A 19,070-nucleotide genomic window follows, 5' to 3' on the forward strand; every position below is an offset into this window, starting at 1 on the left:
CTAACCAAGGTTGCCAGGTGCACGGTGTTTCCTCCGAAACATTGGTGCGGATGGCTTCTGGGTTGGATGCGTGCTGTGTTAAGAAGCAGTGCGGCTTTCGGGTTGTGTATCGGAGGACGCATGACTTTCAACCTCGTCTCTCCCGAGCCCGTACGGGAGTTGTAGCGATTAGACAAGATAGTAGCTACTAACAATTGGATACCACAGAAAAAGAAAAAAAATATGAAAAGGACTATAGGTAGTGTCAGTAATGTGGTGTATATTTACCCCACGGTCTGGCTGGGTCAAACAGTGAATACATCACACATGTCTGTTCACACTATTATGACATCACACCTCCTCAAACACTAGTGACAGTGAGAGGGAGTGAAAGACATCAGCTAGCCGTCACTTACAATCAATCACCCATATAGACACACACACACTACATACGTGCAAGAACACACACACAACATACAAAAAAAACGCACTGTACTGTACATGCAGAATGACACATTGACACAGCTAGGTTCAGGAGCTGAGAAGGAAACGTTGGCCCTCTAGCCTAATACCAGCCTGTTACCCACATGCTCACATGTTGGAACACACACACACACATCACAACGCTGTCTTCTAATCCACTGGGTTGCATCTTCCACTTAGCTTCCCATTCACCATGACAACCTTGAATAAGACACCTTAGCAACAATGCCTGTTTTCTTTACATCCCTCCCCCTCTGTCTCCATCCATCCTCTCTCTCCATCCATCCATCCTCTCTCTATATATAGTTGAAGTCAGGAAGTTTACATACACCTTAGCAACAATGCCTGTTTTCTTTACATCCCTCCCCCTCTGTCTCCATCCATCCTCTCTCTCCATCCATCCATCCTCTCTCTATATACAGTTGAAGTCGGAAGTTTACATACACCTAAGCCAAATACATTTCAACTCAGTTTTTCACAATACCTGACATATAATCCTAGTAAAAATGCTCTGTGTTAGGTCAGGTAGGATCACCACTTTATTTTAAGAATGTGAAATGTCAGAATAATAGTAGAGAGAATGATTTATTTCAGCTTTTATTTCTTTCATCACGGCAGGTTAGCCTAGTGGTTAGAGTGGTTGACTAGCAACCGGAAGGTTGCAAGTTCAAACCCCCAAGCTGACAAGGTACAAATCTGTTGTTCTGCCCCTGAACAGGCAGTTAACCCACTGTTCCTAGACCATCATTGAAAATAAGAATGTGTTCTTAAATGACTTGCCTAGTTAAATAAAGGTTAAAAATAAAATTCTCAGTGGGTCAGAAGTTTCAATACACTCAATTAGTATTTATAGCATTGCCTTTAACTTGGGTCAAACGTTTTGGGTTCCACAAGCTTCACTCAATAAGTTGGGTGAATTTTAGCCCATTCCTCCTGACAGAGCTGGTGTAACTGAGTTAGGTTTGTAGGTCTCCTTACTCGCACACGCTTTTTCAGTTCTGCCCACACAACATTTTCTATAGGATTGAGGTCAGGGCTTTGTGATGGCCACTCAAATACCTTGACTTTGTTGTCCTTAAGCCATTTTGCCACAACTTTGGAAGTATGCTTGGGGTCATTGTCCATTTGGAAGACCCATTTGCAACCAAGCTTTAACTTCCTGACTGATGTCTTGAGATGATGCTTCAATATATCCACATCATTTTCATTCCTCATAATGCCATCTATTTTATGAAGTGCACCAGTCCCTCCTGCAGCAATGCACCCCCACATCATGATGCTGCCACCCCAGTGTTTCACGGTTGGGATGGTGTTATTCGGGTTGCAAGCCTCCCCCTTTTTCCCCCCCAAAAAACTATGGTCATTATGGCCAAACAGTTCTATTTTTGTTCTTGGCTGATTTCTTTAGATTTTCCCATGACATCAAGCCAAGAGGCACTGAGATTGAAGGTAGGCCTTGAAATACATCCACCGGTATACCAACGATTGACTCAAATTGTCAATTAGCCTATCAGAAACTTCTAAAGCCATGACATCATTTTCTGGAATTTTCTAAGCTGTTTAAAGGCACAGTCAACTTAGTGTATATAAACTTCAGACTTCAACTGTGTGTATATATATATATATATATATATATATATATATATATATATATATGTATGTATGTATGTATATCCATTCCTCCCTCTCTCTCTCTCTCTCGCTCTCTCTCTCTGTCTCTGTCTCTATATCCATTCCTCTCTCTCTCCACATCCATTTCTCTCTCTCTCTCCATCCTGACTTATATGCCCAGGGTAGAAGACAATGGCTACTTAGAGGAGGGAGGGTGGGAGAAGAGGATAGAGGAGAGATTTAATTGGCGTCATGCTTCCCTCTGTCTGTCCCCCACCCCTGTTATAGCTGGGGGGAGTCGGAACGTCATGATTTAATACTATAAATAACTGCTAGTGTCCTTGGAGGGACAATCTCTCTCTAGACATTAGCTGATGGGGACTGCCCTTTGACCTCCACCAAGAAGAGTGTGTGTGTGTGTGTGTGTGTGTGTGTGTGTGTGTGTGTGTGTGTGTGTGTGTGTGTGTGTGTGTGTGTGTGTGTGTGTGTGTGTGTGTGTGTGTGTGTGTGTGTGTGTGTGTGTGTGTGTGTGATCTAGGGCTGGGCTGGTTCTGTGGATAAGATCGGCCTGTGGAACAATGGGAGGATGGTGCTGTCACTGAACCCATCAGGTCAAGGTGAGACTAATGTACCCTGACACACACCAAACTCCAACCCCCTGGCCAAGCCCTCATTTCTGTACGTAGATACACAGATAAGCTGTCTATTAAAGACCCTGTTAAGTTTTTCAAGAAGCCTCACACACTCAGAGACACATTGTGTGTGTCTCCGCCTCTTCGGGATAAACACTGGCTCTCTTAAATGACAGAACTTCAGTTATGATGCTCCTGATATTGGACCTGAACAAAAGAGAATTGTCACCATCCTTCTAGAAATGTCAGATCTGAAGCCTAAACTGTTAAATATATAGTAATTAATATATTGATACATCTGATCCTCTGTTATTAAACCAATCCTGACATCAACATTGTGACAAACTGACTGTGTAACAAATCTAATGTTGTGTGAGTCTATAACTTGTATCCAGCACTCTATTAAATCAAATCAAATTGTATTGGTCACATACACATGGTTAGCAGATGTTATTGCGAGTGTAGCAAAATGCTTATGCTTCTAGATCCAACAGTGCAGCAGTATCTAACAGATAATATCTAACACATTCCACAACACAACCTAATATCTAACACATTCCACAACACAACCTAATATCTAACACATTCCACAACACAACCTAATATCTAACACATTCCACAACACAACCTAATATCTAACACATTCCACAACAAAACCTAATATCTAACACATTCCACAACAAAACCTAATATCCTAACACATTCCACAACACAACCTAATATCTAACACATTCCACAACACAACCTAATACACACAGACTACTGTAGGAATGGGATGAGAATATATAAGTATAAAATATATGGATGAGCAGTGACAGAGCGGCTAAGATGCAATACATAGTAAAGAATAGATAGTGGAGGATACAGTATACAGTATATACATATGAGATGAGTAATGCGAGGTGGAGATGTTGTTTCCTACCTTCACCACCAGGGAGCGGCCCATCAGGAAGTCCAGGACCCAATTGCACAGTGCGGGGTCGAGACCCAGGGTCTCAAGCTTAATGATGAGTTTGGAGGGTACTATGGTGTTGAATGCTGAGCTGTAGTCAATGCATTCTAACATAGGTATTCCTCTTGTCCAGATGGGATTGGGCAGTGTGATGGCGATTGCATTGTCTGTGTCTGTGGACCTATTGTGGCGTTAAGCAAATTGGAGTGGGTCTAAGGTGTCAGGTAGGGTGGAGGTGGTATGATCCTTGACTAGTCTCTCAAAGCACTTCATGATGACTGAAGTGAGTGCAATGGGGCGATAGTCATTTTGTTCAGTTACCTTTGCTTTCTTGGGAACAGGAACAATGGTGGCCATCTTGAAGCATGTGGGAACAGCAGACTGGGATAGGGATTGATTAAATATGTCCGTAAACACACCAGCCAGCTGGTCTGCGCACGCTCTGAGGACTCGGCTAGAGATGCCGTCTGGGCCGGTAGCCTTGCAAGGGTTAACACGTTTAAATGTTTTACTCAATTCGGCAATGGAGAAGGAGAGCCCACAGTCTTTGGTAGCGGGCCATGTGGGTGGCACTGTATTGTCCTCAAAGCACTCAAAGAAATGGTTTCATTTGTTTGGGAGCAAGATATCGATGTCCGTGACGGGGCTGGTTTTCTTTTTGTAATCCGTGATTGTCTGTAGACCCTGCCACATGCGTCTCATTTTGAGTCGTTGAATTGCAACTCCACTTTGTCTCTATACTGACGCTTTGCTTGTTTGATTGCCTTACGGAGGGAATAACTACACTGTTTGTATTCGGCCATGTTTCCAGTCACCTTGCCATGATTAAATGCTATGGTACCATGATTAAATGCTATGGTACCATGATTAAATGCTATGGTACATGTTTCCAGTCGCCTTACCATGATTAAATGCTATGGTACATGTTTCCAGTTGCCTTGCCATGATTAAATGCTATGGTACCATGATTAAATGCTATGGCACCATGATTAAATGCTATGGTACCGTGATTAAATGATATGGTACATGATTAAATGCCATGGTACATGATCAAATGCTATGGTACATGGCTAAATGCTATGGTACCATGATTAAATGTTACGGTACCATGATTAAATGCTATGGTACCATGATTAAATGCAATGGTACATGATATGATGCTACAGTACCATGATTAAATGCTATGGTACATGATTACATGCTATGGTACCATTATTAAATGTTATGGTACATTATTAAATGCTATGGTACATGATTACATGCTATGGTACCATTATTAAATGTTATGGTACATTATTACATGCTATGGTACATGGTTAAATGCTATGGCACCATGATTAAATGCTATGGTACCATGATTACATGCTATGGTACATGGTTAAATGCTATGGTACCATGATTAAATGCTATGGTACCATGATTAAATGCTATGGTACATGCTTTCAGTTTTGAGTAACATCTAAGAGTAACTTGAGAAAGTTAGCAAATCTCTCTGCACTTCTAACCGGTGACAGAAATGAACTGCACTGAATAAAATAAGGGAAAAGTGAGAGGGGAGTGGTGGATTCTGATTGGTCTACACACACACACACACACACACACACACACACACACACACACACACACACACACACACACACACACACACACACACACACACACTCACTCAGTGAAAACACAATACACACAGACAGTACACACACACTTTTAAGGGAGGTGTGGTCTGCCTGCTTAAATGCTGGACGTTCATGCATGTCGAGACTGCTGACCCTCTGGGAAATCAGGAGGCTGGAAAATGTCAGCCTCCCCAAAACATCCGACTTCTAACGCAAAGAGATCTGACATCCTACTGAAACTTAGTGCAGCCAAACCACCTGCCGCATCCAAGCTTCATACAGCCCTGATGAGAGAGACAGGACAGAGAAGTGAGATCATTTCTTGCCAACTTTACCCATTGACCTATAACTCTGGAAGTGTCCTAGGACGGCTGTAATGAGAATGGATATTATTTATCAATGTCTTCAATTACCTTCCTAGGCTCAATTATTTAATAAGGTCTCTATTTATCGCTCTAGAAGTTGCTCAAAGAGAAAAGAAGGTTGAACTCTGAACTCTCTCACTCAAATTGATCTTAAGTGGAGCTTTGCAAGACAAATGTTTCTGTGCCACAGTACTTTGGATTTGTAACGGTATCCATCGTCTAAGGAAGAGGAATCATCGGACCAAAGCGCAGCGTGGTAAGTGTTCATGCTTTTTATTGGAACTGAACACCATAACAAAAATAACAAAGAGAATAACCAAAACAGTCCTGCAAAACACTAAACAGAAATGAACTACCCACATAAACCATGTGTGAAAAAGCTACCTAAGTATGGTTCCCAATCAGAGACAACGATAGACAGCTGTCCCTGATTGAGAACCATACCCGGCCAAAACAAAGAAATACAAAAACATAGAAAAAAGAACATAGACTGCCCACCCAAATCACACCCTGACCAAACCAAAATAGAGACCTAAAAAGCTCTTAAGGTCAGGGCGTGACAGTACTCCCCCAAAGGTGCAGACTCCGGTCGCAAAACCTGAAACTATAGGGGAGGGTCTGGGTGGGCATTTCTCCGCAGTGACGGCTCTGGTAGACCCCGCCTCTAGGGCGGGGACCCTCGCCGCCGTTCCCGGACTGGGCACCCTCGTAGCGGGTCCAGACTGGGCACCCTCGTAGCAGGCCCCGGACTGGGCACCCTCGTTGTCTGGAGAGTGTCGCTGGAAGCTCCGGACTGAAGGGCGCCTCTGGAGGCTCCGGATTCGAGGGCGCCTCTGGAGGCTCTGGACTGAAGGGCACCTCTCGAGGCTCCGGACTGGAGGGCGACTCTGTAGGGAGGAGACGCAGAGACATCCTGGTGCGTGGGGCTGCCACAGGGCCCACCAAGCTGGGGAGACCTACAGGAGGCCTGGTGCGTAGAGGAGGCACCGGATGAACCGGGCTGTGGGGGAGCACTGGAGCTCTGGTGCGCAGTCTTGGCACCACTCCTCCAGGCTGAATGCCCACTTTAGCCCGGACCCTCCGAAGTGCAGGCACAGGTCGAACCGGGCTGTGGGGGAGCACTGGAGATCTGGTGCTTACCACTCGCACCTCTCCATTTGGCTCAATGCCCACTTTAGCCCGGCACGGGCAGAGCGCAGGCATAGGACGAACTGAACCGTCCCAGTATCCCGGAGACACAGTACGCAGAGCCGGCGCACCGGAGACCAAGTGCGCTGAGCTGGCACAATCTGCCCTGGCTGGATGCCCACTCTCGCATGGCACTTGCGGGAGCGCGCACTGGAGACACTATGCGCTTTACCGCATAACACGGTGCCTGACCAGTACCGGTAAGTACGGGGAGTTGGCTCAGGTCTATCACCTGACTCTGCCAATCTCCTCGTGTGCAAAACAGACCCCATTTCAAAGGAATCAAGCACTCATTAAGATCAGGTGTTGGCCAATTAGTGGGCGCGGTCAACGCACCTGAACACACTTCGTTGACACTGAGAACGAACGTTCTTTGAACGTTACTCATGTTTTCTTGTGTTTTTTTTTTATAGAAAGATTCCTTAATGTTCTGAGAACATGACTTTAAAGAGAACCATGAGGAAACATGTTGTTTCTCAAACATTTTGTTGTGTTACAAATTGGAATTAAATTGGATTTTATTGTCATTTCTTGTCAACGATCTACACAAAATACTCTAACGTCAAAGTGGAAGAAAAATTCAAACATTAGTAAAAAAATATATATATATATATGAAAAATAAAACGCTAATATATCTTGACTACATAAGTATTCAACCCCCTGAGTCAATACATGTTTACAATCCCATTTGGCAGGCATTACCGCTGTGAGTCTGAGTAAATCTCTAAGAGATTTGCACACCTGGATTGTACAATATTTGCAGATGATTCTTTTTTAAAGTTTTTAAGGCTGTCAAATTGGTTGTTGATCATTGCTAGACAGCCATTTTAAAGTCTTAACGTAGTTTTTAAAGACGATTTTAGTCAAAACTGTAACTAGGTGTAACAGGGTTATATTGGTGATTCCCCTTGCCACTTTATTGTTAAGCCAATGGGTTTTTGGTTTGAGTTTGTCTTGCCTTCACCTACTCAACATGGCATCTTATTGGCTGGTTCGCGTAGCTTGCTTACGAGGGGGGATGTTCCAGTTAGAATCGTCCCAGTGAACAAAGCACCAAACCAGCGGTAAGTTGTTGGTTGCAAAGCACTGTACATCAAAAGTGATTTTTATACTCTCAAGTGATGATTTAAATGTACAATTTATATCAAATTGTTTGTAAATGTTATTCGAACATCACACATAAGATGCAGCGGTTTTTGGAGAATATTTGTTGTGCATTTTGTTGTAGAGAATTCCCGCCAGTACTAGCTAGCAACGTACCGTGTCTGGTGGGGGGGGGTTTCATATATTTTGTACAGTGCGTGAGTGCAGAGTTGGATGGTGAGACGTGCATTGCATGACATGCAATTTTGTGTCGTTCTTATCAGAATAAAGCTACATGACTGGTGCTACATGTTGGAGTTCCGTGTCGATGACTGATTGTACACAACGCAAGACGAGTACTGTTACATAGGCCACTCGGGTACATTCAATGTTGTATTGTTAAGCAACTCCAGTGTATATTTGGCCTTGTGTTTTAGGTTATTGTCCTGCTGAAAAGTGAATTTGTCTCTCAGTGTCTGTTGGAAAGCAGACTAAAGCAGGTTCTCCTCTAGGATTTAGCCTGTGCTTAGCTCTATTCCGTTTCTTGACAAAACAACAGCTCTACATTTAAAGGGTTGTGTTCCGTGTAGGCCACCCTGGTTGTGTTCCGTGTAGGCCACCCTGGTTGTGTTCCGTGTAGGCCACCCTGGTTGTGTTCCGTGTAGGCCACCCTGGTTGTGTTCCGTATAGGCCACCCTGGTTGTGTTCCGTGTAGGCCACCCTGGTTGTGTTCCGTGTAGGCCACCCTGGCGTGACGTTTTGGTAACCATGTAAATCTCTCTAGGACAAGGTGACTTTTAGCAATATATTAGCCTGTATTTTTGCTGTAAAGTGGTGGGCCACTAAACATTTTTCCCGCATGGTGGGGGGAATCTGTCACCATCTGTTGGTAGGGGTTCAGCCAAAATTCCAGTTACTTCTACACCTATGCCCAAACTGGAGGGTTTTGATGATAGTTTACCCATGGACACGCCCAAGGATGTGTGTGAAACAGTTTTGCCAAATACAGGGAGTGGGGAGGTCTCCGTGGATTTCATAGCAGACATAGTACAGCAGATTGGTCATTCCATTGGGGAGAACATTGCCTCCTGTTTGGAGTCAAAGGCAATTGTTGGACATGTTGGGGACAATGTTATGGGGAGTGTATGCAGCTCGAGGGGTATGGATGTGTCAGGCCTGAACCTGGTATTGAAGTCTGATATCAGGGAACCGGTGTACTTTCGGGGGGATGGCTCTGAAAAGTGCACAGTGCATGAGTGGGAGGATATGGTAATGGTTTACATGCGTAAGAGGGGCGTGTCTGTGATGGACCAAGCAGTTGAGGTTATGGGCAGGCTTATGGGAAGGGCCCGCGATGTTGTTAAAGTTGGCATACGCAGCAATCCCTCCATTGATTTATCTAAAGGCCCGAGTCCCATCTTTGACATACTGAAACAACATTTTAGTGACACTGTTTTTTCAAGCATGCCCCTTGCTGACTTTTATGCCACATTACCTCTGACTGATGAACAACCATTTGAATATTGGCTCAGACTGAACAGGGCTATGGAGGTTGCTGAAGATTGTCTAAAGAGACAGGAAAAAAGTGTTGAAGACCCATCTCGTGAGCTCACAGTCATGTTCATCAGACATTGCCCTAATGCTGAACTGTCGCTTATCTTTAAGTGCCAGCCATTACAGCAGTGGACTGCTGCAGATGTTCATGAGAGGCTGGATGAATACAGGAGGGAGCGGAGGTACTCTCATTTATCTAAGTTGACCCCAGCCATCGCAACAATGAAGCAGGAAGTTGGTGCTGTCATGCCGATCACCATGCCTGCTGTGAGAACCCACATGGAAGTACCCAATACGTTGCCTTACCCAGCCCAGACTATTCAGGGCTCAGCTGAGCCGATGGAACGTATCCTTGCAATGCTGGAGCGTGTGCTGGAGCAGAGGCCACAACAGTCTGACCATAAGTTCCAAAAAGGGAATAGGAGGCTGGACATGGGGAGGCTGGACATGATACTTACTTTCACTGCAGGGCCAATCACCTCTGCTTTCTGTGTCATGTAGCTGGCCACACACGCTCTCAGTGCCCCAAGCCCGCAGCTCTGACCACAGATGGTGGAGTCCCTACAGTAATCACTGCTCCCGGAAAACTAGTAGGCCTGCATGTAGAAGGGGAGAGTGTTGGGCCTTTTGTAGAGTCCCCATCAGTGAGAGCTGTTGATTTGGAGTCTGTATATAAAAGTGTTTGTGACGAAATGGAGACTGAGAAGAGTATCATAATGCAGAACACACAGAGACTTTCCCTGTATGATGATTTATTCTATGCCAAGGTGTTAATAGGAGGAGAAGTGGAAGTGAGAGCTATGCTTGACAGTGGATCCATGGCTTGTACCTTGAGCTCTAGGGTCTTACCTGAACTGTTGCATGCAGGAGTGTTGAAAAGTCCATCATTGAGTCCTACAGAGGTAGTCTTGGTTGGTTGTGGTGGGTTGAAGACGAGGCCTTTGGGAGTATGTGAGCTGGAGATGGAGGTGTACGGATGTAGAGTTGCTGTGCCTACACTGGTGGTTGAAGGCCAGAGTGATGACCTCATCTTGGGCAGCAATCTCCTAAAGCACTTGATTCGCCACCTGAAGATCTCTGGAAGAGGGTTTATACTCCTGTGTGTGACGGGGGTGAGGAGCGCAAGCTAATCGATATGATGGCTAATGTGGAGAGATGGAGAGACAGTGAAGTACCTGACAAAGTTGGAACTGTGAGACTAAAAGTGGCTGTGACTCTAGAGCCTATGCAGGAGCACTTAGTCTGGGGCAGACTACGAAACACTCAGAATCTATCAGCTGGCAGTGCTGTTGTCATTGAGCCCAGCAGTTCAAGGTCAACACCAAGGTCAATACTGGTAGGGAGGACAGTAGCTCTATTGCGGGGGGATGGGTGGCTCCCTGTTAGAGTGATAAACCCTTCTCAGAAGACAGTGACATTGAGACGAAACGCCACTCTAGCCGATGTCTTTCCTTGCATGGCTCTAGAGGATTTTGACTGTTCGTGTGTGAATGATGATTCATCAGCAGCTTTCCAGCAGCAAGTGCAGAGAACGGCTGATGTACTCACTGACTGCCAAGATGACTTGACACTGACTGACAGTTCCAGCCAACATGACGGACCTGACAGTTCAAGCGATCCTGAGGTCTTACGTGACTTAGGGTTGACTGATATTGATGTCTCCTCCTGTCAAGCGTCTCCTGCTGGTAAGAAGAAACTCATCCAGCTCATAGCTGAGTACCAGTCTATTTTTTCCAGGCACAAGTTGGATTGTGGAAAAGCTTCCGGATGTCTTCACCGCATTCAACTAAGTGATGAGAAACCCTTTCAGATGCCCTACCGACGCCTTTCACCAAATAATTATGAGAAGCTCAAACAAGCATTGAATGAGATGGAAGAACGTGATATCATAAGGAAGTCTAGTAGTGAGTTCGCCTCTCCCCTTGTCCTTGTATGGAAGAAGTCTGGAGACCTGAGACTCTGTACTGATTTTCGTTTGCTCAATGCTCGCACCATCAAAGACGCCCACCCACTCCCTCACCAGGCTGACGCGCTGGCTGCGTTAGGTGGAAATGCCTTTTTCTCGACAATGGACCTTACCTCTGGCTACTACAATGTGGAAGTGCATGAGGATGACCGGAGATTCACAGCTTTTACGTCGCCATTTGGATTGTACGAAGACAATCGAATGCCACAGGGGTTATGTAATAGTCCGGCAACCTTTATGAGGATGATGCTAAACATCTTTGGGGATCAGAACTTTCTTAGCCTGCTGTGTTACCTTGACGAAGTCTTGGTCTATGCGCCCACTGAAGATCTGGCTATACAGCGCCTGGAAATGGTTTTTGAGCATCTCAAGGCTCACAACCTGAAGTTGGCGCCAAAAAAGTGTAACTTTCTGCAGAGGTCTGTGAAGTTTCTGGGGCATATCATTAGTGCGGATGGTGTAGCTACAGACCCTGAGAAGGTGAGGGCCATTACAGGAGTAACAGAAGTTGATCTGATGAAAGATGGCACTGACATTCCATCTCAGAAGAAATTGAGGTCATTCCTTGGGATGGTGGTGTATTATCAACAGTTCATTGAAGGTTGTTCGACCATTGCAAAGCCTCTCTTTGGATTGACTACTGGACACAAGGCTCCACGCTGGAAAAAGAAGCGAAGCTCACCTGTCAGGAAGTTGACGGCTGCCGACTGGACAACAGAATGCAGACAGGCCTTATTCCAGCTAAAGCAAGCCTCACTGGACCAGGTTTTGTTGGCCCACCCCAACTTCGAAAAACCTTTTCTACTCTCGGTGGATGCATCCAGCAATGGCTTAGGTGCTGTGCTATCTCAGGTGCAGGAACCGGGAGCTACAGCGAGACCTATAGCCTTCGCGAGCAAGTCCCTCAGTTATGCACAGTCGAGGTATCCTGCGCACAGGCTCGAGTTCTTTGCCATGAAATGGGCTATCTGTGACAAGTTCCACCACTGGCTACGGGGTCAGCAGTTCACGGTATGGACGGATAATAATCCCTTGACATACATTCTGACCAAAGCAAAGCTTGATGCTTGTGAACAGAGATGGGTCGCCAAGCTGGCACCGTACGAGTTTGACATTAAGTACATCCCTGGAAAAATGAATGTTGTTGCAGATGCTTTGAGCAGAGAGCCCTTCGTACGACCCAGTGCACTCCATCGCCTGACAAGGGTCCCGTACGAGACCTTACTAGCTGAAGCCGACGCTGTGCGCACAGACAGAGTGCAAGATGTGTTTCGCTGGTCCAGCCACCCCTTTGACAAAGCCTCTGACTCCAACGAAGTGGTCATTAGCTGTCAGGCTACTGTTGACCCCCCATCTGGTGCTTTATCAAGACATGAAGTTGCAGCTGTTCTTCATTCACACAGGTGCTGGGTGGGTGAAGTGGGCTCACATGCACTGCTGTTGCCACAGCTCCCACAGGCTGTTATGCCATCAGAGCAGACCGATGTCGATGTTCTGCCACACGACCTACTGATGAGTAAGCAGCGTGATGACAACGTGATCAGCAAAGTCATCTTCTTTGTGGAGAGGGGGAGAAGACCATCCCGGAGAGAGCGTGCCCATGAAAGTGTTGAGGTTTTGTGTCTTCTCAGAAGTTGGGACAAGTTGACCATGAAGATGGGTGTACTGTATCGTGTTTCGAAGAATGTGGTTACAAAGAGGAAAATGTATCTGTATGTGGTTCCAGCCTCCATGAAAGCAATGGTGTTGAAGGGTGTCCATGATGAAGCTGGCCACCAAGGCCAACAGAGAACAGTCTACCTGACAAGACAGAGGTTTTTCTGGCATGGCCTGGAGAGGGAGGTAAAAGCTTATGTGAAGTGCTGCAGGAGATGCGTGGTGAGCAAGACTCCTGATCCGGAAGCAAGAGCTCCTCTTGAGAGCATAATAACAACTGAGCCTCTTGAACTAGTGTGCATAGACTTCTGGTCTGCAGAAGATTCTTCAAACAAATCCTTGGATGTGCTCGTTGTTACTGACCACTTTACCAAATTGGCTCATGCCTTCTTGTGTCCGAACCAGTCTGCTAAGTCAGTAGCTCATCAGTTATGGAACAACTATTTCTGTGTCTACGGGATGCCTCGCCGTATACACTCAGACCGGGGAGCCAACTTTGAGAGCTCTTTAATAGCCGAACTGTTGAGTGTTGCAGGCATTCAGAAGTCTCACACCACGCCGTACCATCCGATGGGGAACGGGTCCTGTGAAAGGATGAATAGGACTTTGGGAAACATGATCCGGGCCCTGCCAATGAGAGCAAAGCACAGATGGCCTCAGGCGCTGAAGTCCCTTACGTTTGCATACAATTGTACAATCCACGAGACCACAGGCTTTGCCCCGTTCCTGCTAATGTTTGGGAGGACGCCAAGACTGCCTGTTGACATAGTCTTTGGCTCTGTCATAGAGAACCCAGAAGTTGTCGACTATGACCAGTTTGTTCAGTCTTTGAGGAGAGATCTGAAAGAAGCCATGAATGCAGCACAGGCATCTGCAGCGAAGCAGTTGAAGAGGCATGCTGACCTTTATGACAGAAGAGTCAGAGGAGCACCAGTGGAGATTGGGGATCGAGTATTGCTGGCTAACAAGGGGGAGCGGGGAAAGCGGAAGCTCGCTGACCGTTGGGAGGATACTGTCTACCTTGTCACTGGATTGAATGCTGACAGTCACACTTTTAAGATTCAGAACAGCTCCACTGGACGGGAGAAGACGGTACATCGCAACCTGATAATGCCAGTCAACTTTCTTCCTCTTCCCCATGCTGCTGTTGAGGAGGGAACAGACATGTCTGGATTAACAGAGTCTGAGGACATGAATGACAGCCTTGTGGTCTCAGCTGCCATGGACACTGCAGTAAATGATGGTGCTGAGTACAGAACCAGAGTGTGGGTGTCAGAGTTGTCTTCTGAAGGTACAGGTGACACAAGCCTGGAGGGTGATGTGCGATCCTTGGATGCTCAGGATATTCCACCTTTGGATTCCGTGGATGATATACTGCAGTTGGAAGGTCTGCCTCGATCAGAGAGTCTTCAAGAATCTGACCGAGACTGTAACAGTGTAGTGAGTGAGCTAATTGACCAGTCTGCTTACGATATCCGTACTGACCTACCAAACACAGACCATTCCTTACCTGATCCGTTACGTACTGACTGTGTTGACGGACACACTATTGCAACAGTACACAACACTGTTACCCCTTATGTAGTTGAAGGTAGTCGGGGTCATATTAGGTCAAGGGCAGGAAGGCTAGTTAAACCAGTGTCAAGACTGATTGAGATTATGAATCAGCAGAAAGTTAGCTCTTGAAGGTTAAATATGTGAATAGAGGGTCAATGGTATTGACATCTTTTATTTGTTTTGCTTTTACATCACTGTGACCATGATTAGAGGTTGCAGGATGGTAATGTGACATATGATAAAGTCTCTTATGGTGGTTTATTTTATTACTTGGATGTTTTAAAGTCACCGAGTGTACTTAACATGTGACAGGCATGTTTACCTATGAGGGCTAAGGGGATTGATCAATCGCTTTTCACTCTAATTCTCAAGGAGAATAGTCTAATGACTGGAATATTTAGTGACTGATTTAAAGCAGGGTCTGCATCCTTGATATACACAGCTTTACCTTTTAGTTCTCTCTATTAGGTAGTATATATATATATTTTTTTTTTCTCTGGATTATTCTGTACATATGTTGAGTGTCTCTGTATCTGGTATGTTTGCACAGTGCCGTTTTGTATTTTGTTATTTTTCTTGGCAAGTGGAATTCAGTAGGGGGGAGTGTAGCAGGGTTATATTGGTGATTCCCCTTGCCACTTTATTGTTAAGCCAATGGGTTTTTGGTTTGAGTTTGTCTTGCCTTCACCTACTCAACATGGCATCTTATTGGCTGGTTTGCGTAGCTTGCTTACGAGGGGGGATGTTCCAGTTAGAATCGTCCCAGTGAACAAGCACCAAACCAGCGGTAAGTTGTTGGTTGCAAAGCACTGTACATCAAAAGTGATTTTTATACTCTCAAGTGATGATTTAAATGTACAATTTATATCAAATTGTTTGTAAATGTTATTCGAACATCACACATAAGATGCAGCGGTTTTTGGAGAATATTTGTTGTGCATTTTGTTGTAGAGAATTCCCGCCAGTACTAGCTAGCAACTTACCGTGTCTGGTGGGGGGGGGGGGTTTCATATATTTTGTACAGTGCGTGAGTGCAGAGTTGGATGGTGAGACGTGCATTGCATGACGTGCAATTTTGTGTCGTTCTTATCAGAATAAAGCTACATGACTGGTGCTACATGTTGGAGTTCCGTGTCGATGACTGATTGTACACAACGCAAGACGAGTACTGTTACATAGGCCACTCGGGTACATTCAATGTTGTATTGTTAAGCAACTCCAGTGTATATTTGGCCTTGTGTTTTAGGTTATTGTCCTGCTGAAAAGTGAATTTGTCTCTCAGTGTCTGTTGGAAAGCAGACTAAAGCAGGTTCTCCTCTAGGATTTTGCCTGTGCTTAGCTCTATTCCGTTTCTTGACAAAACAACAGCTCTACATTTAAAGGGTTGTGTTCCGTGTAGGCCACCCTGGTTGTGTTCCGTGTAGGCCACCCTGGTTGTGTTCCGTGTAGGCCACCCTGGTTGTGTTCCGTGTAGGCCACCCTGGTTGTGTTCCGTATAGGCCACCCTGGTTGTGTTCCGTGTAGGCCACCCTGGTTGTGTTCCGTGTAGGCCACCCTGGCGTGACGTTTTGGTAACCATGTAAATCTCTCTAGGACAAGGTGACTTTTAGCAATATATTAGCCTGTATTTTTGCTGTAAAGTGGTGGGCCACTAAACATTTTTCCCGCATGGTGGGGGGGCCCACAACCAAATCTAGCTTAGGTCCCCCATACAGCTAGGGCATGCCCTGGTCGTAGCAGTAATAGTCACAGTAATGTTAGGACAGAGTGGTGATAGGACAGAGTGATGATAGGACAGGGTAATGATAGGACAGAGTGATGATAGGACAGGGTAATGATAGGACAGAGTGATGATGGGACAGAGTAATGATAGGACAGAGTGATGATAGGACAGAGTAATGATAGGACAGAGTAATGTTAGGACAGAGTGATGATAGGACAGAGTAATGTTAGGACAGAGTAATGTTAGGACAGAGTGATGATAGGACAGAGTAGTGATAGGACAGAGTAATGTTAGGACAGAGTGATGATAGGACAGAGTGATGATAGGACAGAGTAATGATAGGACAGAGTAATGTTAGGACAGAGTGATGATAGGACAGAGTAATGTTAGGACAGAGTAATGTTAGGACAGAGTGATGATAGGACAGAGTGATGATAGGACAGAGTAATGATAGGACAGAGTAATGATAGGACAGAGTGTGAGTCTTGACTTGGCTTGAGCTTCTTTCCTCCCTTCATCTCAGCTTCGCCTCCCCTCTCCTAACCACGCCTCCCCTCACCTAACCACGCCTCCCCTCTCCTAACCACACCTCCCCTCGACTCCGCCTTACCTCGTCTAAGCCTCACCTCAGCCTTACCTCGTCTCAGTCTTGCCTCACCTCCCCTCATCTCAGTCTTACCTCTCCTTCCCTCACCTTGTCTAAGCCTCCCCTCATCTCAGTCTTGCCTCCCCTCACCTCCCTCTACTTCCCTACCTCCCCTCCCCTCATCTCAGTCTTGCCTCCCCTTCTGTTGCCTCACCTCCCCTCGCCTCCCCTCATCTCAGTCTTACCTCTCCTCCCCTCCTCGTCTAAGCCTCCCCTCATCTCAGTCTTGCCTCCTCGCCTTCCCTCATCTCAGCCTCTCCTCCCCATAGTCTCTCCTCCCCTCTCCTCATCTCAGTCTTGCCTCCCCTCCCCTCCCCTCACCTTCTCTCGCCTCCCCTCAACTCAGTCTTGCCTCCCCTCACCTCACCTCCCCTCGTCTCAGCCTCTCCTCCCCTCTCCTCCCCTCATCTCAGTCTTGCCTTGCCTCACCTCCCCTCTCCTCCCTCGTCTCAGCCGCACCTCCCCTCTCCTCCACTCCCCTCGCCTCCCCATGTCTCAGCCTACCATCTCCTCTCATTCCTTTGTCTCAGCCTATCGTCTCCTCACCTCTCCTCATCTCAGCCTGGCCTCACCTCCCCTCGCCTCCCCTCACATTCACTCGTCTCAGCCTAACTTCTCCTCTCCTCCCCTCACCTCCCCTTCTCTCAGCATCTCCTCCCCTCGCCTCCCCTCGTCTCAGCCTCTCTTCCCCTCACCTCACCTCCCCTCGTCTCTCCTCCCCTCGTCTCAGCCTCTCCTCCCCTCACCTCACCTTCCCTCGTCTCAGCCTCCCCTCCCCTCCACTCGCCTCCCCTCACCTCATCTCAGCCTCATCTCCCCTCTCCTCCCTCACCTTCTCTCAGCCTCGCCTCCCCTCTCCTGTTCAACCTGACTGGAGGTATCTACCAGGTCGTCTATAGAAAATCCTCTTCATAAGCGAATATACTGGACAGGCAAGAACCCTGCAATGCAGTGTACCGTATATGAATGCAGGGACTTAACTGGGTGCACAGTTTAGATACAGTATGTGTACAGAGGCTATATGTGTGTGTTTGTGTCCCAGTGACACACAGGTATACTAGAATGTCATTTCAGCTGCCAACACTAGAGATAGTATCAGATATCACACTCACTTTGAGGTGATGATTGGGGTGAACTTGTTGTCATTCAAACGCCTACCATTAATACAATGCACTGTGTTGAAAGACAGAAATGTCAACTCAGGCCTCACCTCAAAGTTCATAATGGGCACATGAACACAGTCTTTGTGAAAACACTTAGTCCCTAACACACAGTTGGAAAGGATGTTATCGGCCCCCTTCAAGCTTTGCTCTGAATAACACACACACGCACACGCGTTACTTACTTGGCCTCTCAGGCGTTATATAGACAGTGTGAGTGAGTCGCTGAAGCAGGGTTTGTGCCTGTTGTAAAGGGGTTTGGCGCCCTCAGCAGCCGAATTGGAAAAACAACAGCTCTACATTTTATAATTCTGTAAATAAATAAAAAAAAATATGCATGATTATTGCTGCAGACAAATGACTCTTTCCCATTAGCTCAGGAACACTAAGCAGAAGCACAAACAGTATTTATATCAGTTGGACTAATTATGGTCCCACTATAAACAAACCCTTTTATAAGAACTTCATAGTGGCATTAAGCAGGTGTTTACTGTTGGGCGGGACTGGCTCTGACTGATTAGTTTTGAGTTGATGTGGCAAGAAACTGGTGTGGTTGTTGGGTATCACAGAACAAGTTCTGGGAGAGACTGCTCTATAGTTTCTGCTCAACTTGTTGCTCCATGGTTCTCGCCAGAGAATTTTTATTTTATTTTTTTAACCTTTATTTAATTAGGCAAGTCAGTTAAAGAACAAATTCTAGAAATCTAGACTATGCAGGGGCCAATTCTCCAGGAGGAGGGCTGGCCAACCTCACTCTTACCAATTAAAACCTGCAATTATAGCGTCTAAAAAACGAGGATCATATTCAACCTTTGATTATCCCACCCCAGCCTGTGTGATGGATAGATTGTGTGATGGATAACCTGTGTGATGGATAGCCTGTGTGATGGATAGCCTG

The sequence above is a fragment of the Oncorhynchus kisutch genome, linkage group LG20 (assembly GCF_002021735.2).
Source record: "Oncorhynchus kisutch isolate 150728-3 linkage group LG20, Okis_V2, whole genome shotgun sequence".
Taxonomy (NCBI): Eukaryota; Metazoa; Chordata; class Actinopteri; order Salmoniformes; family Salmonidae; genus Oncorhynchus; species Oncorhynchus kisutch.